The 27248-nt window shown below is 35.8% G+C and overlaps 1 protein-coding gene and 1 non-coding gene across 3 annotated transcripts in view; both read left to right on the top strand.

Annotated features, from left to right (window-relative positions):
- The window catches only part of LOC5564718 (zwei Ig domain protein zig-8), a 1087201-nt gene that overhangs the window by 551720 nt on the left and 508233 nt on the right, over positions 1-27248 (top strand). The window lies entirely within an intron of this gene.
- On the top strand, positions 14754-14826 carry Trnas-aga. The gene has a single exon. It is a non-coding gene; the product is annotated as a tRNA-Ser (tRNA).

Raw genomic sequence — 27248 nt, 5'->3', positions numbered from 1 at the left:
CCATTTTCCAACAAATTCTTTGGTGCATGAATAATTCATTATATTACATTTTATTGATGCCATTTTATCTTTCGTACCCGTTTTAGTTTGCCTGTTGTACCTTACAATTTTCCAAGACGAATGCCTGTGTTTGTCATGCCAACATTTTAAAAGCACGAAGATTCCATTTGGCACAACAATGTAAATTAGTTGCATCATCACGAGAGTAAATTTAAAAAGATATGATAAAATTTGAGTGTGAGTGAGAGTGATTGGTATCACCTATACTATAACTTATGCATCACAATTGATTTTCGTTTCAAATTAACTATACTAAATGCCCGTTGACTTCAACTGCAGATAAATGAAATATTTATGAAAGAAATCTAAGCCAGCATTGTTTTTTCTATTATAATTGAATTGAACCTTCGAAAACAGGTTCGGGTACTGTGAAACTGCTCTATAAGACTAAACAAAGCTTTAATACGCGCTCTGGTTGTTCTATAATCGTTTTGGAAGCATTTGATTTTTGTCCCGGGATCCCGGGAAATCCCGGGATTTTTTAAAATAAAATCCCGAATCCCGGGATTTTTTCGAGTCCGGGAAATAAGACCCTCTACATTCGACGTTTCGGGATTCGACGTTTTGTTTGTTTTTGTTACCTCTTTTGCCATAATTGGCACTATAGCGACAGAATCTATGACAAAGGGTCGCTAGACAAAATGTCGAAAGACAAGAGGATGAAAAAAATAAGGAACAATATATTGAAATCTCTTTTTAGGAAAAAAAAAATTCCGCCAAGCAAATCATCTTCGATCTTTTGTTCAAACACCATAGCAATAAACAAACAATAAAATGCCTAAACGTTGAATCCCAAAACATTGAAAAGGACGAAACGTCGAAAGAATAAAACGTCGAAAGCAGTACAATTTCAGCTGCGATTAGGATTTATCTTTTAGATTTTTTTTTCACATCTTGTTTGATGAAATGTGCGATAAACACATAGTGAATTATTTATCCTTTCGAAAGAGAAACTTCCAAGAAATTTTCGTTCTCCTTCATTTTTTCTATTTCCGACGTATTGTCTTTTCGACGTTTTGGAATTCGACGTTTTGCCACCCAACCCAATAACTGGAACTTCTACCCTACGAGTATCTGCGGGTTGAATAGTAGGGACAAAATGTCGAAAGTCAAAACGTTTAAAGACGAAACGTCGAATCCCAAAACATCAAAAGGGACAAAAGGCTATTTTAAACATTGTTTGTCAGACTTTTTTTTCACATCGAGATTGATTGAATATGCTGTGTATAACTTTTCGCCCATAATGAATTATTCATTTTTTGGAAGAGAATCATTCTTCCAAGTAATTTCGTTTCTATCGATTTTTTTTTTCTTTTCAACGATTTGTCCTTTCGACGTTTTGGCATTCGTTTTGTTGATATTCGACGTTTTGTCACCCAACCGAATAGTAAACATATATTTTATTTCATGCAAATATATATTTGCATGAAATAAAATCGTTAGTGCTTTTCTGAGAGTGGGACAAAAAAAATGATGGAAAATGAAAAGTTATGATAATTTCAATTAAGGTAATATATTAGAGCATGAACATTCAGCTTTATGTGGCCAGGGGTGGATTTGGGCTTCGGGGGGCTCGGGTCAGATCTCTTGACGGGGGCCTTTGGTAGAATATGAGGAGGAACCGCTAAATATGAGAAATTTCATTATTATGAAAATAACATATCTGGAAAACTACAGACATTGTAATATTACTTGAATTCAACTTTGTAAATGTTGCGTTAATTAGATCTACTGTATAAAATACTTGAATATATAATTCTCACACAATAGATGATGAGATTGAATTTTGACTGAATCCAAAATTAAAGAGATATTTCCATTTAATGAGCTTAAACGGCAGTTGTCATTGAAGCAATAAGCAAATCAACTGGATTGAACAATATGCTTTAAATACATAATTTGATTTTCATAACGGTAAAGGAACAAAAGATTGTCTACCGTTGCATTAAGAAAATATTCAACTAGTCAATTGCTATCAGAAAACACATGAGCTTCATTCTCGTCAGCTAACTAATCCCTAAATGAGCAATATGAGGCTTCCCAAGGTTGGTAGTAAAAAAAAGTTACAATCTTATGCTTTCAAAACATAAAAAAAATTGGGAATCGGTTGAGCTGTTCAAAAGTTATGATTAAAAAAAATCTAATGCGCTGAGACCTACAGTATGCGTCGATGAAAAATGACTGATTTTTTATTTTCAAAAAAATATATCTCAAAAATTAAAAAACATAAATCGCTGAAAATTTGACAGTAGACGTAAAATTTTCTGAACTTTCAAAAAAAAAAAATAAAAAAATAAAAAAAAATGGTCCCAAGGCCTTCAAAACACGAAAAAAAAATATTGATTATTTTTTGTCATGTAAATAAACATTTTTTGTGAAATTTCATATTTTTTTTTGAAAAGTCAAAATTAAGCTTTCATTTCGACGTGAATATTGTAATTTTAAAGTTAAAATCTTTTTCAATATTTTACATAAAGGCGTTTCTAGGCCTATTATAAAGTGAAGTGTATTAGTTTTTGCATAAATGCTTGGAAACAATTTTTGGCCCATAGTGAGGCAAAAGTTCGAATCAGCGGGGCAAAAGTTCTACCCATGAGTAATCTCACGGAAAGTAATGCAAATTGCCTAAAATCCACATATTATCTTCTAATTTAGCGATATTTGCCTGATGATGCGATAAATGTCACCATAATTTTACATTTCCACTTAGCCTGATTTCAAGCCTGATTCTATTATGATGAATCAAACTCTTATCTTCTGGTATCTATTAGGTTTACGTTTTGTTTTTCTGTTTGGTCCATTTTTCGGTCTCTTGTCGGTTTTTTTAAGGCTAGCAGTCTCTTCTAATTCTACCAGCTCTGCAATGTGATCGATACAGTCAATTTCGAGAAATATATTATTTCCTTTTACTTGATCTGCAGATATATAAATTGCATTCGAACCTAGTCTTAAATTTCATTCAAGTTGTCGCTCCAGTTACGTTAGAAAATTGTTAGGATTTTAATCAAGAACATATGCTTGTTGATCCAAATCGTTTACATATCTTTCTCAATTTTCTTGTTTCTAATGAAGTAAACAAAATCCCATTCTGAATGTTCTAATATCTAGTTTTAGTAATTTTATTTGAATTTATTTGCATAAATTTCGCGTAATATTCCAGATTTATGGAATCACCCTAAATCTTTCAAATCAAATGATGCGATTCCAAAAAGTATGTTCCATTGCATTGATTCTAATTACTCGTCAAAGTTTAACTGTAAATATGTTTTTTTAGATTTGGGGAGGGGGGAGGTGGCAAAAATGGGAGAGCACAGGGGCCATGAATGAATGAAATGAATGAAATGTTTTGAATCCTGAATGAATGAATGATTTGAACAGCTCACTCCGAGCGCATAGTAAGGATATACAGTGATACCTCCATGAGTCGATGTTCCATTACTCGATATCGACTCATGGAACCATACTAAAAACTAAATTTCATGGTTACTATGATGGTCCCTAGAAGCAGCTTTCCAAAGGATTGCTGTTCCATGACTCGATATTTCCATGAGTCGATGATCCCTTCAACATCGACTCATGGAGGTTTCACTGTATGAAGCATCCGATGCACTGTTTCTCGCCGGACAAACCGTTTGTCGGATGTTGTAACATGTGGCGATTAACATGATTCACAACACGATCACGGCATAATTTTTCACTCTTACAATGCCCGATTGGCTTTCGGATCAAAAATGGCATATCAGAAGGCAGATTATGGAATGAAAGCGTAAAAATTCTTCAAAAGTTATGACTTTGGTTTACAAACAATTGATCGTTAGCACACATGCCAAGCGATTCATTTTTCACGGAGAGGAGTTTGTCGTTGGGACTTGACGACTAAAGGTTTATCGTTGTTGCTATGATCGCATAATAAAGAACAACCGCGATGCATCATTGATTCTTTGCAATTTCTCATCGTTATTCATTCATGTTATTCATCACGCCAATCTGTCATGAAACGGCCTACTTTTCTGCACTGCAGTGCGGGAATGTCATTACGCAACGGAAACCAGTGCTGTGATGGTTCATTGCGCAACGCTTTATCACTATGCAACTGTTTTAAGTTGCTTAAGGAATCATTACACAACAATGTACCAACGAACGGATCAAATTTGTTACACTAAAATTTTAAAAGTCGAATGTCCATGGCGGAATCCGAACTGTTCATTGACAAAAATTGATGTGGGCCATCATTCTGTTCAAAATGACCTTTTCAAAAAGTTCACTGATGGAGGAAAGCAAACTGATTGGACAATAGCTAGAAGCTTCTGCAGAATTTTTGTCTGGTTGAAAAATTGGAACAACCTTAGCATTTTTCCATTTGTTAGAAAAATATTCTAACTGAACACATTTGTTCGTTGTATCAACTAAGAATGGTAAGCTACTTCCTGGAAGTTTCTTGATGAGGATTTAAAAAATTCCATCATCGCTAGGGGCTTTCATATTTTTGATATCGTTATTGGATTTTCTATTGGACTAGTAAGTCCTAAATTAAAATTGTGCGCGCTTTCGAACTGCATAACAAGTTTTTTAAGTTTCTCGCAATTAGTTAGTAATAATTTGTTTTCCTCTTTCAATGCCGGTATTGGCTTCTGAGGTTTTTTCAAAATTTAGATAATTTCCAAAAGGGTTTTAGAAACAGGGTCCAATTGAGAAATTTTATTTTCAAAGTTTTTGTTTCTTAAACGTGAAAAACGGATTTTTTCTTTCTGGAAATCCTGCCATAAAATTTTCATAGCAGGATCGCGAGTGCTATCTCCTCACGTTTTTGAAACGGATCAAGAGTTTAAGATCATCGTCTATAATCACGGATTTCACATTTTGAAATTACAATGCTCCTGGCTTCAACTATGGAATTTGTTAAAGTTTCAAGAGCAATGTCAATATCAAGTTTTGTTTGTAAAAAAATGTGAACATCAAGATTAGAGTCAATATATGTTTCATATGTATTCCAGTCAGCTCGAAAATAATTTAATGTTGAGCTGATAGGATTGAAGATCGCTTCATGGGATATTTGAAATGTAACTCCATGTCCAAATCATGTCCCTGATCTGAATCAAAATCGGCATGAGTAACTAATTGGGTACAAAGATGACTAGAGTCGGTTAAGACCAAATCAATCGTAGATGGGTTTCTAGAAGAGGAAAAACACGTAGCGCTATCAGGGTATTGAATAGAGATATATCCTAAATAGCACTCATCAAATAAAATTCTGCCGTTGGAATTACTTTGCGAATCATTCCATGACCGATGTTTGGCATTAAAGCCATCAATGACAACAAGTTTGACTTATTGCAAGACAATTTTCAATTGAATCAAAGAACTTGGGCTAGGCTAGATCCTTCTTCGATTTGATATTCGGAAAAGTTGTCTAAAGGATCGAACTGATTGCTCATATCAACATTGAGCATTTCACCCTTGGAAGGAAGCGCGCATCCCGGAGAAACGTCCTTTCAGTACTGTTTTATTGCTTCAGACAGTTTCAAAAACATTCGAGACAAGAAAGAATGAATTCATGTACGCATATCACGAAGGTGCAATGCGCACTGCATAATAAGGTTTGATTAAATGATCTTATTCCTGTTTAAAACTGGAAAATAAATTGATGTGTTTTGATTTATAAATGAATTCAGTGAACTTATTTTATTGAAAATAAGTCTAATTTTACACAAAACAACTGTTTTTGATTATTGAAAACCAACTATGAAAACTGCCTCCTTGTTATAAGATACATCCACTATATTCATCGACATCTCTGAGGGCAATCCAAGTTTATAGTTTCACTAGGTAGATGAGCTAGCACAGCATGATCTCCATATTGTTCAGAAAGGACTTTGGCTGCGTTGGGAGCACAAACATCGACTCACACTCACACGTACATGCAACACATCACAAACGGAAATTCAACACGCCACAGTTCGCCACCAGACCATGCTGCATGTTTGCTAAATGAAAACATAAATTCCTGCCTGGCTTGATTTGCTTCGTTTGGTTTTGGCTTTTGTAGTGTTTTGTCTAGCAGTTGCTCCACCCTCCAACCCAACCACCATCTGGGAGTTCCCTTCTTCTTCTGCAGATGCTCCGTTCGTTTACTGAATCTCGGGCAATCGGAAAAGGGTGAGGCCGGGAAATCTCCTAAATCTGTGCGTATCTGAATGCTGTTGCCTCCCTTCTTCTTCTTCGGGCTCAGTGTTGGGGTTATGAGATTATCATTATCATCATAATAGATGGGGAGTACTTGGTAAGGGCTGTTCAGCTTCCCGTGCGATTGTTGCTACTGAAGATGCCGTTGTTGTGGTCGTTTGTGTGGTAGATCTGCTTGATTCTTATCTGATTTAGACTGTTATTTGAAATGATAGTAGGGTTGGGGATCACATTCCACGTTGAAGGGAATCGAAATGGGAAAAGTTAACGAATATGTTAAAAAACTTTTGGGTGTCATTCTTGTATTCCTCATATAACATTTAAAGTGGAACAGACATCTACAATCCAATATCGTGCAGATTTCCAACAAGTTTAATTATGGGTCATAGCCTCTGGGGCCTTCTTTAGTCGACTGGTAAGAGTCCACTGCTACAAAGCAAAGCCATGCTGAACGTGTCTGGGTTCGTTTCCCGGTCGGTCCAGGATCTTTTCGTAATGGAAATTTCCTTGACTTCCCTGGGCATAGAGTATCATCGTACCTGCCACACACTATTCGAATGCGAAAATGGCAACTTTGGCAAAGAAAGCTCTCAGTTAATAATTGCGGAATTGCTCATTGAACACTAAGCTGAGAAGCAGGCTCTGTCCCAGTTCAGAAGTAATGCCAAAAAGAAGAAGAATATCTTCGGTTAAGAAATTCAGACAAGCCTTTTTTCGACTGCTACAGAATGTTTAGGTTATACTTCCTTGTTTTGTTATGAATTGATGAATAATACCTTTGAATGTGCTGCTTCCCTTAAAAAATGCAGGCAACAACCATGCTTCTATATAATTATACATCCAAACCCAGTTAACAAACTAGCACCTACAAAGCCAGGTCACTGTACTTTGTATCCAAACTGTGACACAGCGCTGCCGTGACTAATCCGGCTTTTAATTAGACAAGCAAAACCTTCAGCTAAACGGTCCTAGCCATGTGCAGGAGCAACAGCAACTAACGTCGTTTGACACGCGACTTGGCTGATTAGCTGTCTAGAAATGCGATATCTTCCAAAGCTGTTCCACCCCGGCTCGACTTGTCCACGACTGCTAGCAATAGATTCATGCAACAAATTCCACGCCCTCCAGAACTCTGTTCGCGATATCACATAACAGTAGCAGCAACCAGGCGAATAATGGACGTTCGGAGCTCAGCGCATCGAAGCCGGAAAATCGTTCACAATCACTCATGCATCGATAAGCCGTAGTCGTCGTCGTCTGGATATATGTAACTCCAACTGCCGAACACCATCGGTATCGAAGCAGCGAATTACGTATACAACGCTTACAGGCAGTGCCGTAGCGTGCGGTTGGCCAGGCTGGCAACCGCCAAGGGCGCCAACCTTCAGGGGGCGCCAAAATGAGTGAAATATGGTGAAATTTTGAAAGAGGCATTTCTTGTGAGGGCGCTTCTTTAAAATTTCACAGATAGTCGTAGACAAAATTGCATATAATTAAAATATTTTGATGAATTTCTGAATCGTTTCTAGTAATTTATGCTGAAAGTGTCTCATAAGTTGCTGGGATATAAAATTGAAGATTCCTGAGAGAAATTCTTGGAGTTATTATTGAACAATTATTTATCATTTTCTTATGTGATTGTTTGTAGCATCGATGAGCAAACAAGTTTACAGTGGCTGCGGAAGATTGTTAACCCTTTCAAATACATTTGAAAAATATCATCATCAAAATTGACTCCAATGCACAGGAGTTCACTTATTGTCTTTAAGATTTGTTTAAAGCATTTTTTACTTCTCTCCAATTCTAAATTAAGATAAAATTTCAATTTATTGACTCTCTATGTTGCTTTTAACTCTTCTAAGATTTTTTTTTTTTTGATTATGACTTGAAAAAAGCAAAAAAAAAAACAAGTTAGTTAAGCAGCTAGACTCTACGCAAACTTCTTTAATGCTGCAATCTCCGTTGTAATTGTTTTCCAAAAATAAAAGAAACATTGAGTTGATCTTAAAACCAAGTTTAACCAAATTAACAAGAATGCTTCCACGTCTTTATGATCAATTGATAGGTAAAACTGTTTTCCAACTTATCTTGAAGATAAGTTGCTGCATAGAAATCAAGTCCAAAAAATCATAATTTTACATAATAATTTTACGATTTTACAATTTGCATAATAATCGAATTTGCCACAAAAATCCCGATAAACATTTTTATAGAATCCTGAGTATTATTCCAATACTATCTTTCAAACGATTCCTGATCATGAATCTCACAGTAAACTAAATATAGTTGTTAACAACTTTTAAGCAGTATTCTAACATAAATCTTACCAAGAATAGGATTCTTAAAAAATCTTGGGCAGGATTACTGGATCTTTAACAGGGATACACAGAATTACAGATAAGATTCTCATGTGTTCTGGAGCACAGCATAATTTTGAACATGATTTCCGTAAGATTTAATTGTGACATTGATGTCATTGTGACAGAAAACTAGGAATAATTCTGAGAAGGGTTCTTTGAATGTTATAATTGGCTTATACTCATATAGTTTTACACAGTTTTTTCCAATTTCTGAAGTCCTTGATACAATTATCACATAACCGCTAATCATGGTTGTAAAAGAATTTTATGAAAACCATTTTCTTAAACACAAAAAAAAAACACACTGACCAAAACAGATTTAATCTTACCGTAATTTTGGAAAAAGAATGATTAATTATGCACTAACAAATGTATTTTTCGGTCTCTCTTCAAATTCAAAACTCTGCCTTTTTTCTATAAATCTTCTGATTTATTTTTCATTTGTATTATGGTTGGATGAATTTAAACAAATTAGTTTATTGAAAATTTTTAATTATAAAGACCTAAGTTTTTTAATGAAACATTTCTTTCTGCGTAATTGTATTGCAAGGATCAACCAATCATTTGTTTTAAATATTAGAAGAAAGTTTCATAAAAAAATCCAAAAATAAAGCAACGGAGTTTTCTTGGAGATGTTTTGAATACTTGCTGATCTTCCAAAAAAGAGGTTTTTGTAGTCATGTTATTAGTTATTTAGAATAACAAAAAAATCTTTTTTTTTTAATATTTACTAATGGTTTGATAGTTTTCCTAATTAAAAGTTTTTAGTAGTTTACCAACAGTATGATGTATTCGAATATTTAGATAGTTCTCAAGTTTGATCAGTATTATGCTTAATTAAATTGCTTAATGAGCTAGCTATAGAAGTTCAAAAAGAATTCTTTTGATTATTGTTATGTTTATCTTAAACTAATACAATGAAAATAGAAGAAAATGAGCTTACACTTTGGGGGCGCCCAAATAGAGGCTCGACAAGGGCGCCAGGAGGCAACGATACGGCTCTGCTTACAGAGAGTAATAATCCACCCGAAACTCCACAGCGCTGAAACGGTTGTCCTCGTTTTGGTCGGTGCGAATGACATTGAACCTTATTATCAGGATTGCGAGGCGGGGACCGTGAAAGCTTGTGAAAAGAAACTTGTCAAAGGCAATAAAAGACCGAATTTGACGAAAAATTTAAAATGTATGATGTAAAATTTAAAGTTAGGTTCACTCATATATAAAATAAGAAATTTCAAGTTCAAACCAATATAAATGTTCTGAACATTAATTATGGTGCACCATGTTGTACAGGATTCTGATCTTATCTTCGAATAAGAGACGAATCAGTATCGATCTGAATTTTCCTTTTCAATAGCGGAAATAGGGCAGCGAATTAATTTGCTCGAAACTGACTCGCAATAAGTCAATTTTTTTTCTCATTGGAATTATGGTCATGGAATAATTCTCAAAGTAATTCCAACGGCAGAATTTTATTTGATGAGTGCTCTTCAGGATATTTTTAAATTCAATACCCTGATAGCCCTACATGTTTTTCCTCTTCTAGAAATCCATCTACGATTGACTTGGTCTTAATCGATTCTAGTGATCTTTGTAGCCAATTAGTTACTCATGCTGATTTTGATTCTGATCATGTCCCTGTTACGTTTAAAATATCCCATTAAGCGATTATCAATCCTATCAGCTCCATTTTCAATTATTTTCGAGCCGACTTGAATATATATGAAACATAAATTGACTCTAATCTTGATGTTAATATTTGTTTACAAACAAAACTTGATATTAACAATGCTCTTGAAATAAATTCCATTGCTGAAACCAGGAGCATTTCTATTCTTAAATGTGAAGTAAAATTTGAATCCATGATTATAGACGATGATCTTAAACTATTGATCCATCCTAAAAACGTGAGGAGAAGGCAATTTAAACGCACTCGCGATCCGTCTATGAAAATTATATGGCAGGATTTGCAGAAAGAAATCTAGAAACGTTTTGCACAATTAAGAAACAAAAATTTTGAAAATAAAATTTCTCAATTGGACCCTGGCTCTAAGCCCTTTTGGAAATTATCTAAAAGTTTGGAAAAACCTCAGAAGCCAATACCCGCTTTGAAAGAGGAAAACAAATTATTACTAACTAATTGCGAAAAGGCTCAAAAACATGCTTTGCAGTTTGGAAGCACGCACAATTTTAATTTAGGACTTACTAGCCCAATTGAAAATCAATTTACTCAGGACTTCGAAAATATTCCCAATCAAGAGAACGTTTTCGAAAATTCCTGGGAGACTGATTTGGAAGAAGTGAGAACTATTATTAAAAAATTTAAAAATATAAAAGCTCCTTGCTATGATGGAATTTTCTACATTCTCATCAAGAAATTTCCAGAAAGTAGCTTATCATTCTTAGTTGATATAATTAACAAATGTTTTCAATCAGCATATTTTCCTGACAAATGGAAAAATTCTAAGGTTGTTCCAATTTTAATACCAGACAAAAATCCTGCAGAAGCTTCTAGCTATCGTCCAATCAGTTTGCTTTCCTCCATCAGTAAACTTTTTGAAAAGGTCATTTTGAACAGAACGATGATCCACATCAACGAAAATTCAATTTTTGCCAATGAACAGTTCGAATTCCGCCATGGACATTCGACCGCTCATCAACTTTTACGTGTAACAAATTTGATCCGTTCAAACAAATCTGAAGGCTATTCTACTGGTCTTGCTCTTCTAGACATAGAAAAAGTATTCGACAGTGTTTGGCATGAATGTTTGATCATAAAATTAGAAAATTTTCATTTTCTAAGATACATTGTTACAATAATCCAAAGTTATCTGTCAAATCGTACACTTCAGTTTAATTTTCAGAACTCCAGATCTGAAAGACTTCCTGTAAGAGCTGGTGTTTCCCAAGGCAGCATTTAAGGACCAATATTATACAATATTTTCACATCTGACTTACCTTATCTACCTCAGGGATGTCAAAAATCCTTGTTTGCGGATGGCACAGGTCTCTCCGCCAAAGGAACAAAAAGGACTGCAAAAAAGTTAGGATATTTTTTCTTCATACTTGCAAAAATGGAAGATTTCTCCTAATGCTCAAAACTCAACTAATAATATTCCCACATAAACCAATATCTCTTCATTTGAAACCATCAAGACATGTTTACTTTGCACGATAAAAGGGGTCCCAATAAATTGGTCAGATGAAGTTAAATATCTCTCAGGGCACATGCTAGATAAGAATTGAACTATCAAAAATCACATTTAGGGCATTCAAGCCAAATGTAACAAATAGGTAAAATGTCTCTATCCCCTTATTAAAAGAAAATCAAAACTTTGTCTTAAGAACAAGCTTTTGATATTCAAACAAATTTTCAGGCCAGCCATGTTGTATGCTGTACCATTATGGACTAGCTGTTGTAATACCAGGAAGAAAGTTCTGCAGAGAATTCAAAATAAAATTTTGAAAATAATTCTGAAGCTTCCTCCCTGGTATAGTACCAATGAGTTTCATAGAATATCCAATGTTGAAACATGCTTCATAAAATCAAACCCACTTCCCCATTGTAGTGTCCGGAGGAACCGGTACATTCAAAGCTAAAGGCTCGATCAGTCGAAATGCAACAGGAGCAATATCAGTGCTCGAAACACTTTACAAGACTGACGTTAGTTTTTCATTGTTACTGGAACTACATGTATGCTTTTCTGTTTCTCTAGTACCCCTCAAAATCCCTGCTCCCAGTAGGCGCCTAAGGTTAGAATAACTCTCTTCAACATGTTAAAAAATGTAAAGAATTTCTCATTCACATCATATTCATCTTATTACTTGTCGTAATATTGATCACCTGTGTAAATAATATTGGGAATTATTCAAAATTCGTTTCTTATTAAACTCGTCGCCCTTGATCCCAAAAATCAAAGGCAAATTTTTGAAAGTTATTTACTTTTTGAGTTATTTTAAAATTTAATACACCTAGTACTGCAGAATACGCCGATCAGTAGTCAATACCACAAGGAATTTTTAGCAGTTACTCGTGAATATTGCTGAATTGAACATGCTTTTGAATATTGGCAATACCATTTTTAGTAAAATCATTTTTTTTTTTTTCATTTTATATCATCCCGGGATCCTGGGATTTCTTGATTTTTTAATTAACCTATGCGTACCCAACGTTTGTTTTTGAGGGTTTTCAAATCTTCAATCAGCTGTCAAAAAGTCATTATCCAACCGATTTTTTTGAAACCAATGGCATGCGATCCAGATTTGTCTAAATTTGCAAGGGCCGCAAAACGGAACCGGTTCACCTAATGGTTCCGGAGTTATTCCGGATTCCGTTGGGGTCAGAACCTGTCGAAATACGAATTTTCAAACAATTTAACTTCTTTACTCGTGCTATTCGATATTTTTATACATAAAACACTATCAATATATACAACCATATACAATTAAGTGTTAATGACCTCTTTGGACACGACAATCCGTTTACTTGTGCCAGATATGTTCCGGAAGTCCTGGGGGAGGTGGTCATTCCCACAATGTTATCAGAAACATTCGTGCGACACCTCAATCTTCATGATTTGTCAAATAAAGAGTGGCAATGGTCATTAGGAAGTTCTACGACCATTCGGGATTGACCTGGTCACACCGGACATGTTCTGAACACCCTGACGGAAGTGGCCAATTCCACAATGCTGTATAAACCGTTCGTGCGACATATCAAACTTCATGATTTGTGGAAACAATAACGAAAATAAATGTTCTGGATATCCATGACCATTCTGGACCGGGGTACATCGGACATATTCCGGATACCTTGAGTGAAATGACCATTTTCTAAGTTTTTCCTAAACAATTCGTGCAACACCTCAAACTTCAAGATTTGTCAAATAATGAGTGGAAATGATCATCAAAAACTTAAACGATCATTTAGGTTTGAACTAATTACATCTGACAAGTTTCGAACGCTCTGGCAAAAATAGCCAATTCCCAAATGTATAAACCTGTACAAACCGTTCAAGCAACATATCACTCATCATGGCTGGCGAAAACGATAGTGTTAAGTGATATATTTGCAATTATAACGTAAATTTCTTGTTTCTTATCAGATAATTTTAAAAATATTATTATCTTGACAATGGTGGTATACACTAGTTATTACGTATTACGTATTTCGACAGATTCTGACCCCAACGGAATCCGGAATAACTCCGGAACCATTAGGTGAACCGGTTCCGTTTTGCGACCCTTGCAAATTTAGACAAATCTGGATTGCTTGCCATTGGTTTCAAGAAAATCGGTTGGATAATGACTTTTTGACAGCTGATTGAAGATTTGAAAATCCTCAAAAACAGAAGTTGGGTACGCATAGGTTAAACTAGTATTTTGGTTGCAATATAAATATAAATTCAACAATACAATGCTTTTTCATTTAAATAAAATAAAATTGCAAAAACTATTAAAAATCAAAGATATTATGTTAGTTATAACAAATCACATTAAAGTTTGAATGTCATTAAAACTTCAGATCTGAATAAACGATTAAAGGTTATTAGAGGCATTATAGAATATCATGCTATAAGTTAATTACTGAAAATTATTGATTGAAGTTGAGGTGTACTTTCAACTATGCTATCTCAGCCTAGGCTTAAAAAACGGCTATTGATGAAGAGAAAAGCATTAAAATTTTGCAACAAGATAAATAAAAGTGTGTGTCTCTTACTTGTTACATTGATCTTACCATTAAAATAATAACTCGTTTATTCTCTTTTTCATGATGCTTTTCTATTTTTTCAAATAAGACTTCATAGTGAGAAAAAATGTCATTGTTTTTCATTGAAATTTAGTGGTTTTTAAAAAATTCTACGTACATTTCGGGAATCTTGGGATTCCCGGTATGTCAGAACAAATATCCCAGGAAACGGGCTTCCACAACACAATAGAAATCTCAGCCAGCGCAGTTGCTGGCTAGTGTAGTGTGCTGTTCCTATACCTAAAAAAACAATGCGCTCTCGGGCTAGGCATTGGATATATATAGAAAGCGTTGTGTTTGGATGGGCATCTAATTCTTCCGAAAGAGGTGCACTTTGCGAAAAAGGACCACGTGATTATTGAGCTGAAATCGAATTCAGGTTAACTTCTGCGTTCATGAGTCTTCTCATGGCGTAGTGGTAACGCGCCCCAACTAGAGATCGGGGAGTCGTGAGTTCGATTCTCACTGAGAAGACGTGTAACTTTTTCGCAAATCTTCACATCAATTTGTCCATCTAATCCAATTGCAAATTATATGTAATGTTTAGCTTTTCGGTAGTTGTAAAACATGTTTATTTCGATGAGTTCTCAATTTGCTGTTGAGGATAGCAGATACAGTATTCAATTTGCTTTCACTGACAGCAAACATAGTTTTCAATTTGATTTCATGGGAACATTTTTCTGCTCTCAGTTTTGATATTTTAACCGTTAAAACGACCAAAACGACAACAAACTGAGTTAACAAAATCTACGACATCACTACATCAAAATAAGTTTTCTATATGATCTCAAGCTTTGCTCGAGTAGACAGTATAGAGTACGTATTGGCTGTTGTTTGGTATGGGTTTTCAGTGTAAAATTATCTATAAGTCAGCTTTAAGATGCACAGAACAAATTGTTGTGAAACAAGAATGTGATAGCATCCAGAAAACCTCCTGCATAAGTGAGTTGATAGTGCCATTAATAATGCACATCTTTCTGATTGGAATTATTCACCGTAAAATCCCACCAGCAATTCGACATAAAGATTCCCAAGAGTTCATCAAGGATTTCCATGCAAATTTTTTACATGATTTTCAAGTATACCCGAAGGATGTCATCAGAAATCCACGAAGCTCTTACCAAACGATGTTTATTGTTGGGAATCCACAAAACACCACCTCTCGAAGCTTCTATGGATATTTAAAGTAGAGGGTCTTGTTTCCCGGACTCGAAAAAATCCCGGGATTCGGGATTTTATTTTAAAAAATCCCGGGATTTCCCGGGATCCCGGGACAAAAATCAAATTCTTCCAAACCGATTATAGAACAGTTAGAGCGAGTTTTGAAGCAATGTTTAGTTTTATAGAAAAGTTTCATAATGGCCGAACCTGTTTTTGAAGGTTAAGTTGAATTCTTTTAGGAAAAAACAATGCAACCTTAGATTTTATTCATCAAAAATTCACATTTCTGCAATCGAAGGGAATGATTATTTTTTTAAATTTTATTTGAAACGAAAATCAATCATGATGCGTACGATATAGATGTAGGTAATACCAATCACTCTCAAATTTTATCAAAAAATCTTTTAAAATCTACTCTCATGATTATGCAACTTACTTAGATTGTTGTGTCATATGAAATCTTCATGCTTTTAAATGATTTGCATAACAGCTAACGTCTAACATTAGGTTATAGCCACGTTAGACCAGGAAAAGTACCAGGTACATCGGGCAAATTGAAATGGTTACGGGAAGATAAAGAAAAGTCAACCACCAAATCAATATTTAGCAAATAGAACAAACCGTAGAGAAGCCTGTAATAGTTTATTGAATATTACGTAACTAACATACCAGAAAGTTTAAGCATAAGTGGCCTTAAATCTGAATAAAAACTCTTAGAGAGTAAGCTGAATGCAATTACTAAAATACATTCTTGCATCAACAGTTGAAAAAACATGTCGCTTGTTTTGTGCCTTTATTTGAAAAAACACATCAGCATTTTCTAGTTAAACATGCAATTTCGGGAAATCCCGGGTTTTTCGAAAATATCCCGGGATTCGGGATTTTTTAGATCCCGGGATTTCCCGGGATTTTTGTCCCGGGATTCCCGGGACAAGACCCTCTAATTTAAAGGCACTCGCTTATTTGCTTATAAGAAAATAATTGTGCTCTCCAAGAGCAGTGTTTGGATTTCGATCAGAATAAGCCGATCGAACCATATTCGGAGATTGCCCTTGTAATTAAATAGCACTTTAATTCGCCCTTTGTGCTAATATAGTGCTATAATACAGCCGACATGCCCTATATTAGCCGTATAATAGCCCTATAAGGCCAATAAGGCGAATTAGCGGGCTACACAGGTAACCAATAAGCCGTATATTGGGCCAAAATGTTGATTTACGGCTGATGTAATGCTAATAAGCCGTTAAATAGCACTATATAAGCCGTATATGGGGGATTGGGCCCGATATACGGCTTATGGTTACCTGGGTAGTGGTTATTTGGGTGTTACAATTCGCGAACCATAGCAGTTCGTGGCACTTCGCATTCGGAGAGCCCTATGAATGTAAACATTCACTCTCTCGTTTGGTACGTGGCACGAGAGCGTTCCAGAGCAGCAACTCTCACAGACTGCAACAGTATCGAACCATTCGGCTGATTCATGTTTTGCATAAAATTGGTAATAACTTAATTAATAACCTAACTATAATCTATTGGACCATTGAACACCCCTTTGGTTGCAAACATAGCACAGAAAATGAAAAAAATATTCGCCTCTGTTTCTTGATCAGAATGAGTGTGGGTCAGCGAATGTTACAAGTGTTGACACACAGTGATCGGGGCCAAACAGTGGGTGGTGTGTATCTGTCTTGTTTAAGTCCATTCTCATTATCTTCCACGAACGATAAATATCATGTGTGTTGTATATGCAGGCGTATAAATGAGCTGTAATTCTGGCTCGTGTGTCAATGCAATGATCGTTAAATTTTGCAAAGCCTGTCCAGGAGCCAGTTATCGGTCGTGTGGAAAAAACCTGTAGAAATTACTACAGGAAATGTCAGATATTCATCAAGAATCTTTGCAGAAATCTACCAAAGATCACTATTACAGATATTGACTGAAAATCTCACCAAACTCCTTGAGATAGATTAGAGAAGGTAACGCGAATGGTTTTGATGGGAACTCTAAGAGTCAAATTGAGATTCAAAAAAATATGTAATAATGCTGTAATAATGCTCTTTTGTAACAAACTAAGATTCCTCACAAATGTCATCATCCAGAAAACAACACTAATTCTCAATTGCTTTGCAGACCCTTCAGGGGTCCATGGACTACCGTGAAACCCTAATCTATAACATTGTAATACCTCAATTTTTATGTAAAAGTGATATTTTTTTCAATAGTAGTTCAATACCTCAAGTAGACCTCAATAACTTTCGAATGCCTCAATAAGGTATTTTTAATTGTTTTAAACAAGAAATCCCATTATTATACCAAATTGAGGTTCTGAATACTGAACAATACCGTTGATCAATTCATAGATACAAGCGAATAATTTGTTCCTCCTCGGGAAGCTTCTCGTCAAAGCAGTTCTACATATATCTTCCATATTTCTATGTGTTTGATAATGTCGTAAACCAAATCAATTAATCAAATAGGGACCTGATATTCCTGGAGGATTTTCCGTACTCTAAAGACCTGCTCCGTCGTCGGGCGCTTGTATACGAAGTCGGCCTAATAGGTTACCACGAACTCATTTCTTCCGTTGCCTTGAACCTCATTGCCTGTACCCTCAATGACATTTAAATGTTCGACGTAGTGCTGATTCCACTATTCCGATAAACAAATTTCAAAATATAATTATCACGGTCGATACCTTTGTATGTAAAATAACAATAAACGGCTAAAAAAGAAAAAAACGCAGTTGTGTTTAGTTATACCGAGGTAGGCATCAGTACCGTACGTGGTTAGCGAAGGAATGTTTTGGGTGTAATTTTAGCTACACTTTTTTATATTAAACTTTGGGAGGGATTATTAGAGTATGTTTAAAACTACAAATGAACTTTAACACTTCACTTTTTGCAAAAAAAATAAAATACTAAAATCACTAAGGTGAGCACCAAACTTTAAACTCTAATATGTGTTGCTTATCTTGACAGATAGGCCTATTTCGTCTGCGACTTACAGACTTCTTCAGTGTCGAGTTCTCGACTTGAAGAGAACATCGCATGGATCTATTATTTATACTAGAAAAAGTGTGTGGGTATGTTAGAACTAGATTCTACCTGTAATCGTATACAGGAGGTCATTTTTTAATTGTGTACCTAATCAAATGAAAGGATTGTCAAAATTACAAATTCCTGCTTGTTTTGGCAGGTGGTCAATCAATGTGTTTATGTACTGTGTGTGTGAAGGTTAGGTATAAGTCTAAACAGCCAAGAGTACCCATTTCCTTGATCTTTGTTTAGTAATTTATTGTGGTTTTGTTTGAAAATTTCTATGCTTTCCGCTACGTCAAGCTTCCAAGGATTTGAAATATGTCGTAAGAGTTCGATATTTTTTGTGTTAAGGAAATGTTGTTCATTGTAAATATGTTCTGCAACTTTTGATTTGAAATGGTGTACATGTCCTTTTTCTGTGTCTTTGTGTGCTTTAGTAACTTCTGCTACGTGTTCTTTAAAACGTGTATTGAGAGTCCGTTTTGTTTGTCCTATGTAAATTTTATTGCAGTGGTCGCATGTAATTTGGTAAACGCCTGATTTATATAAACTGTCAATTGGGTCTTTTGTTGAACCTAGGAGAGTTCGGAGTTGGTTGTTTCTACTGGTAAAAACTAACTCGAAACCAAACTTTCGTAGGATTGGGCGTAGTTTTTTTGTATCATCGTTGTAATTGACGGCTATATGTTTGAGTGTTGGTTGTTCTTGTGTCAGAGTAGTAAGTGAACGTTTGTATTGTTCTCGTGTTCTTTTGTCGATGAGTTGTTGTATTATTTGTCTTGTGTAACCGTTTAATTGTCCTGTTTCAAAAATGTAGTTAAGTTCTTTCTTCTTGTCTTGTGTAACCGTTTAATTGTCCTGTTTCAAAAATGTAGTTAAGTTCCTTTCTTCTACCAGTTTCACTGAGGGGGATTGTTAGCATTCGATGTATCATGTGATTGAAGGAAGACATTTTGTGTTGGTGTGAGTGATTTGATGTGTTTGGAATGATACGTTGAGTGTTAGTTGGTTTTCTATAGATTTCAAATGTAAGTGATGAGTGTTCCTTTACAATAAGTAAGTCCAAGAAAGGCAATTTGTTATCCTGTTCCACTTCGTAAGTAAATTCAATGTTTTTGTGAGCCTTATTAATTGTTTCTAAAGTTTGGGGTAAGATGTGTTTTTTAACTATGCTGAAAACATCATCAACGTAACGCCACCAGATTTCAGGGAGCTGGTTTTTATCTTCTAATCGTTTCTCTAAATTTGCCATAAAAATCTCACTTAAAAATGGAGAAAGAGGGTTTCCCATTGGGGCTCCATTTAACTGTTTATATGTTTCATCTCTAAAGGAAAAATAGTTTTCTTCCATGCAAAGTTTAGTTAATTTAATGTATGTACGTACTTGTTTTATCCAATCTGTGCCTTCATATTGACTAAGTAGCCAATCTTCTAATAGGCTTATGGCCTCTTTAACAGGAATGCTAGGGAATAAAGATTTGACATCGAAAGAAACTAAAACTTCATCATCGGCTATTTTTAAATTTTCAATTACTTCTGTAAAATGTTTGGAATTTTTAACTGTTTTACTATGAAACTGTTTTGGAAAATTTTGGAATATCTGGACTAAATACTTTGCAATCTTGTGGGTGGGTGATCCAATAGCTGAAACAATCTCACGCATTTCATTACCAGGTTTATGAACTTTAGGGAGTCCTTTAATTCTTGGTAATGAAGGGTTCGATTCTTTCAGAGAGTTTACAACATTACCCAAAATCGGTTTTGCTTCTTTTAACGCTTTGTCAACACGTCTTATCATTCCTGGAAGAGGATCTGTTCTTTGAATACGGTAAGGTCCATGTTTAATTTTGTTCTGGAATGATCCAGTTCCAGGAATGATAAGACGTGTTGACAAAGCGTTAAAAGAAGCAAAACCGGTTTTGGGTAATGTTGTAAACTCTCTGAAAGAATCGAACCCTTCATTACCAAGAATTAAAGGACTCCCTAAAGTTCATAAACCTGGTAATGAAATGCGTGAGATTGTTTCAGCTATTGGATCACCCACCCACAAGATTGCAAAGTATTTAGTCCAGATATTCCAAAATTTTCCAAAACAGTTTCATAGTAAAACAGTTAAAAATTCCAAACATTTTACAGAAGTAATTGAAAATTTAAAAATAGCCGATGATGAAGTTTTAGTTTCTTTCGATGTCAAATCTTTATTCCCTAGCATTCCTGTTAAAGAGGCCATAAGCCTATTAGAAGATTGGCTACTTAGTCAATATGAAGGCACAGATTGGATAAAACAAGTACGTACATACATTAAATTAACTAAACTTTGCATGGAAGAAAACTATTTTTCCTTTAGAGATGAAACATATAAACAGTTAAATGGAGCCCCAATGGGAAACCCTCTTTCTCCATTTTTAAGTGAGATTTTTATGGCAAATTTAGAGAAACGATTAGAAGATAAAAACCAGCTCCCTGAAATCTGGTGGCGTTACGTTGATGATGTTTTCAGCATAGTTAAAAAACACATCTTACCCCAAACTTTAGAAACAATTAATAAGGCTCACAAAAACATTGAATTTACTTACGAAGTGGAACAGGATAACAAATTGCCTTTCTTGGACTTACTTATTGTAAAGGAACACTCATCACTTACATTTGAAATCTATAGAAAACCAACTAACACTCAACGTATCATTCCAAACACATCAAATCACTCACACCAACACAAAATGTCTTCCTTCAATCACATGATACATCGAATGCTAACAATCCCCCTCAGTGAAACTGGTAGAAGAAAGGAACTTAACTACATTTTTGAAACAGGACAATTAAACGGTTACACAAGACAAACAATACAACAACTCATCGACAAAAGAACACGAGAACAATACAAACGTTCACTTACTACTCTGACACAAGAACAACCAACACTCAAACATATAGCCGTCAATTACAACGATGATACAAAAAAACTACGCCCAATCCTACGAAAGTTTGGTTTCGAGTTAGTTTTTACCAGTAGAAACAACCAACTCCGAACTCTCCTAGGTTCAACAAAAGACCCAATTGACAGTTTATATAAATCAGGCGTTTACCAAATTACATGCGACCACTGCAATAAAATTTACATAGGACAAACAAAACGGACTCTCAATACACGTTTTAAAGAACACGTAGCAGAAGTTACTAAAGCACACAAAGACACAGAAAAAGGACATGTACACCATTTCAAATCAAAAGTTGCAGAACATATTTACAATGAACAACATTTCCTTAACACAAAAAATATCAAACTCTTACGACATATTTCAAATCCTTGGAAGCTTGACGTAGCGGAAAGCATAGAAATTTTCAAACAAAACCACAATAAATTACTAAACAAAGATCAAGGAAATGGGTACTCTTGGCTGTTTAGACTTATACCTAACCTTCACACACACAGTACATAAACACATTGATTGACCACCTGCCAAAACAAGCAGGAATTTGTAATTTTGACAATCCTTTCATTTGATTAGGTACACAATTAAAAAATGACCTCCTGTATACGATTACAGGTAGAATCTAGTTCTAACATACCCACACACTTTTTCTAGTATAAATAATAGATCCATGCGATGTTCTCTTCAAGTCGAGCGCTCGACACTGAAGAAGTCTGTAAGTCGCAGACGAAATAGGCCTATCTGTCAAGATAAGCAACACATATTAGAGTTTAAAGGTATTTGCTCACCTTAGTGATTTTAGTATTTTATTTTTTTTGCAAAAAGTGAAGTGTTATAGTTCATTTGTAGTTTTTTTTTTGTAATTTTAGGGCGAAGTAGGCCGTCATAGGGGGCCCAAATAGCCGTAGCGGTAAACGCGCAGCTATTCAGCAAGACCAAGCTGAGGGTCGTGGGTTCGAATCCCACCGGTCGAGGATCTTTTCGGGTTGGAAATTTTCTCGACTTCCTAGGGCATAGAGTATCTTCGTACCTGCCACACGATATACGCATGCAAAAATGGTCATTTGCATAGTAAGCTATCATTTAATAAGCTGAGAGGCCAGGCTCTGTCCCAGTGGGGACGTAATGCCAGAGAAGAAAAAGAAGAAGGCCGTCATTGAAATTTGCACGCGTCGTTGATGATTGTTGCTAATTCATCTCACAATTTCGAATCAAAGAAAATCAGTTGGTTTTGCACTGACACAGCTCAAAAAGTATCAGCATACTTTATGCATGTTAGCGAGTACAGTGATATTTTTTTGTCAAGCCAATAAAAACTATCAAGACAGCGTTTTATCACTTTGAAATGCAAGATGAAAAGTCATCATTATTGCCAAAACGAATGACGGGCTACTTAGCCTTAACACTACCAGGTATTGGTCAGAGTCGTTGTCAGCACCACGATATGTCCTGAGTCATACGATCAGAGTGTCGTATTTCTCATGTATACCTAAATGAGCTAGTGTGCCATGCGATATTTCATATCGCAGCTCGCAGATTATGTGAGACACGAGATGCGGATACGTACAAAATATAGTTATGGGAGCGTATCTCATGAGACATCTCGTGAGGCTTTGCAAAGCGAATGACAAGAAGGTACAGTCATCTCTCCCTTACTCGATATTGAAGGGACCATCGAGTTAGGGAGGTATCGAGTTACAGAACACAAAAGCAGTGCAACTGCGTTCCAAGGGACCATCGAGTTAGCCCTGAAAACCAACTTTTACTATGGTTCTCTAACTCGATATCGAGATACGGAATATCGAGTAAGGGAGAGTTAACTGTAGTTTGATTTTGACCAAATTTAGTTCATCTGACCGTTGTGCATAACCGAAAAATTAAAGAAAGAATTCAAAGAAGGCAAGAAAAAATGCCAACTGTCAGTGAGCTGTCTCCTCTCTCTCAGACTAGACCTACTTTTATGCAGTTGCCTATTGCAATAACCCCTCGGAAGCATACGACTTCGGTCTATGCCTATGCTTCTTCGGTGGCCAGCCAAAGTTTTTCAATTCAAATTCTAGAATGTCAATCGCGTTGAACCACGTCAGTTCTTTGAAAGTGCCTACGGGCAGATAGTTCAATCCCTTTTCCTTGCTTCTGAAAGCTTCGCCTGCAAGTCTCAAATGCACTGGTACATTGAGATTTTCTCATGAGACGACGCATGAGCCAGTGCAGATGTGATCGTTGTAGTACATTGCTACATGAGATCTAAAAAAATGTGTCTCACCAGCACGTGCTCAAGCGCGCGATTATTTATGTGCGCTCATGGCAAGCTGATCTCAAGCTCTTGATATAAAGCGCGTATACATGATGTCAGCATACGATGTCAAAATCTCGATTAATTTCGAACGTTCATTTACCTATGTTTATGTGTTGATTGTAACACAATGTAATTAATCACATGTTGACCACTAAGAGGCCATCCATGGCTTTATCAGAATCGTTCAGCCTCAACCTTCATTTGCTTTAAATTATGACAAACCCGTTAAAACGTATCGTCCGATCAAAGCGGGCACCATTGCTTCCCACGATTTTCAACTTCCTTTGTAGATAAATGATTCATAAATCACCGGCACGCCATCAGCCAGCGAGCAAAAGCTCATGGTTGCACTCGCGCTTTATATTGATTCACAAAGCAACTCAAACATGAATAAAACAGGATACGTCGCAAAAAAAACTACTCGTGGAATACGTAGACGTGAAGTAGCGTAAAATAACAGGAAGCAGCCACGGAAAACTATGACTACAAAAAATCAGTATTTTCCATGAATAATTTATCATCGAGCAAAATAGTGTTTCCCTGGGGACGGGGGGAAGGGAAAAAAGCGAGCCTTGAAGGGTGGTGTGCACTAGTAACTGGAAACATGGAACCTCACACCCGAAAATGTTCTGTTCAAACCAACGACTAACTACTTGGAGCTGTGCAGCTCGCTCAGTGTAGGAAAAAACGTATCAATTTTTATAAATATCCATATGATAAATCAACAATAAATATCGGATTCGAGTTGTGAGTATAAAGCATTTCCAGTTCGGAACGCAAAAAAAAAACAATTCCAGACTGACTTTTTCAAAATGAAATCGAAACATTCCGCATGTAGTATCCGATTACCCATCAAAATGTTACTGAAAATTCTATAAACGGTGAATCGTCTAAAATATTGCTATTGAAGAGGTTAGAGTAAGTTTAACATACAATAGCATAGACTGACTGCACATTTCAATGGTTGCTCCGTGATTGATCGGAACTGGTAGGAATTGCACTTCGATCCAAATGGATAAGGGATGGGATTTTCCGTTTATTCTCGAAGTGCACATGTTAGCAGCTCTCATATTATTGATCAATAACGGTGCCGGCCAAGTAGGGACGTTCCGATATTGCAAAGTATCGATATTTGATTCGATACGATTATCGAAACAAAGTATCGATACCACCGATATATTGATTCAAAATATCGATATATCGGAATATCATATGATATATTTCAATGGATCAAAATTCATATATTACTTAGTGACTTGCCGTTTAGTTTCCTAAAATTCGACAAAAAAAATCTTTTAATACTCTAGACCTGGGAGGGAGGCACAGATACTACACACGTAATATGACACAACACTTTTCCAAACTGCAAGATAACTCCCGCTCACCAACGACAATCAAGGAAGGCTTGGGAAAAATTGCTACTTTTCTTTTATTGTGTACCTCCGATCTTTCTGGACAAACATGAAAAAAGGGCCATAGTTTTATGCGCATTTAATTTTAATTTGATTGGAAAACAGTAAAAAGATGCGTGTTTCAATAAGCAAATTTAATGCGCCACCATAAATCGCCACCTGGGGAAGAAGGAGAGAAAAGTCATTGAAAATGTTTGTTTACGTTTATGAGCAATTAGCTCATAAGCAATTAATTATTAAATTATTTTCCATTGGCATAATCATGTTAACCCTTTTTTATTGCGATACGCGTGATTTCACAACAAATTTAACCACAAACAAAGAACCCGGAAGTTTATAACCTATGTAGCCAAACACCAATTTTCCAATTTTATCCCACTAATCGTACATGAGCACTGACCGGATCTGAATATTTTCGAAGGAAAAAAAGTTTATCATGTTTTTCAATGCTCTCTAATCGACTACAACATAACTATTCCGAAAAAAAAGTGTAATATGTGTGCTCCTTCCTATGCTGCACACGGTACGTTCTCAACCCAACCTCTTTTATGACGGTTCTCCTACTAGTCACCAGATGTCGAAGTGATCGTTCAGCTTTGAAAATATTAGCCTATACTTATACATTCGATCAAATTAAAAGGTGCAATCGTAGCATTGCTTTTGGGTGTGCAGGAATTGATTTTCAACCGATTGTTGTCAACTTTGTTGAAATGCAAACATTTGTTTAGATCAATTACGCGCTTTTATCAAGTTTGTCCATTCTTTAAGATCTGGGCTCACAGTGACAGTTCGTGACAGCAGAATCTCGGCTCACTATGACGTACATAAATTTTGTATCGGTTTCTCCCTCCCAACTCTAGACTATTGATGATTTGACCGACAATTGCATAAATATCTTCTGTTAACATACATTCTAGTACAGTTCGAACAAAAAACTGCTCTGGGTTTTCTAAATCCAATTTATTCACTTTCCAAATCTAATTTATGTCTTGAATTTAAACGAGAAATATGTTATATTTGCAGAAACAATTGTTTTTCACTTAGAGCTTGTAGAGGTCTATGCAGAGTTCTGTTTGATCTTTCGACCTTGACGCTTGCTTTTGCCGGAGCGAGCGACGAGGGCAGGATCAAACATGTCGCGCGTCGGTCTAGTAAGTGAGAAAGTGGCGTGATCGGTAAGTTCGGTTAGAGTAAGTAAAAAAGTGCCGCGATCGGTTAGTTCTGTTAGATCCTTCGACCTTGACGCTTGCTCCTGGGCAATGCGTCAAGAAAGCCCGAGCAGTCGTCAGTTTTTTTTTTCCTTTTCGGGTCGCGCGCCTATTATTTTTCTGAGTGCTTTTATATTGCCGAGCAAACGAGTGAAGCTGAAAGTGGATTGTGGCTGCTCAGTCAAGGATAACGGATCAATTGGTGAGCTCGTTTCATGCTACTATTTCTAATCTATAAAATATGTATGACTGCACATTCAATCGTTACAATGGTGGGACGTAAATATGATTTTTCAACAAACTATGGATAGTTCGTCACTGTGAGTGTCGACACAAACTCTTATTCATGATTTATTTATGTTTAACATTTATTTTCAGAACACCTCTTATTTACCTTTATTTTTGTGGTTCGACACTACAAGTGTAGACTTGCGAAAGGTTCACTTTATTCAATAAACTTTGGATGGTTCGCCACTGTAAGTGTCGGCATAAGAATAAGAGTGTTCTATGATGTCCCAACCAATCGAGTTTTTTTTCTTTTCAAATGAGTAATAATATAATAACACATGCTTTTGTCCTGACAGCTGTAGGAATGTTACATTTAGGTATTTGTTCAACAATCTTTGAATGGTTCGTCACCTCAAGTGTCGGCATAATTTTCCTCTACATAGAAATTGTTCATATCAATGAAAATATTTTATTTACATATAAGCATGTATATATCTCACAAATTATTGTTTATCATGGTCTATTCGCTTATCAAAGTGAATCCTGTGACCCAACGATCCTTCCCATTAACAAAGATCCCTCCCAGTAACCTTTGTGGAGATGCAGAGGCAAACACG

This window comes from Aedes aegypti, chromosome 2, assembly GCF_002204515.2.
Source record: "Aedes aegypti strain LVP_AGWG chromosome 2, AaegL5.0 Primary Assembly, whole genome shotgun sequence".
NCBI classification, from domain to species: Eukaryota; Metazoa; Arthropoda; class Insecta; order Diptera; family Culicidae; genus Aedes; species Aedes aegypti.
Note: the sequence above shows the minus strand (reverse complement) of the source record. Positions and strands in the feature narration are given on the sequence as shown.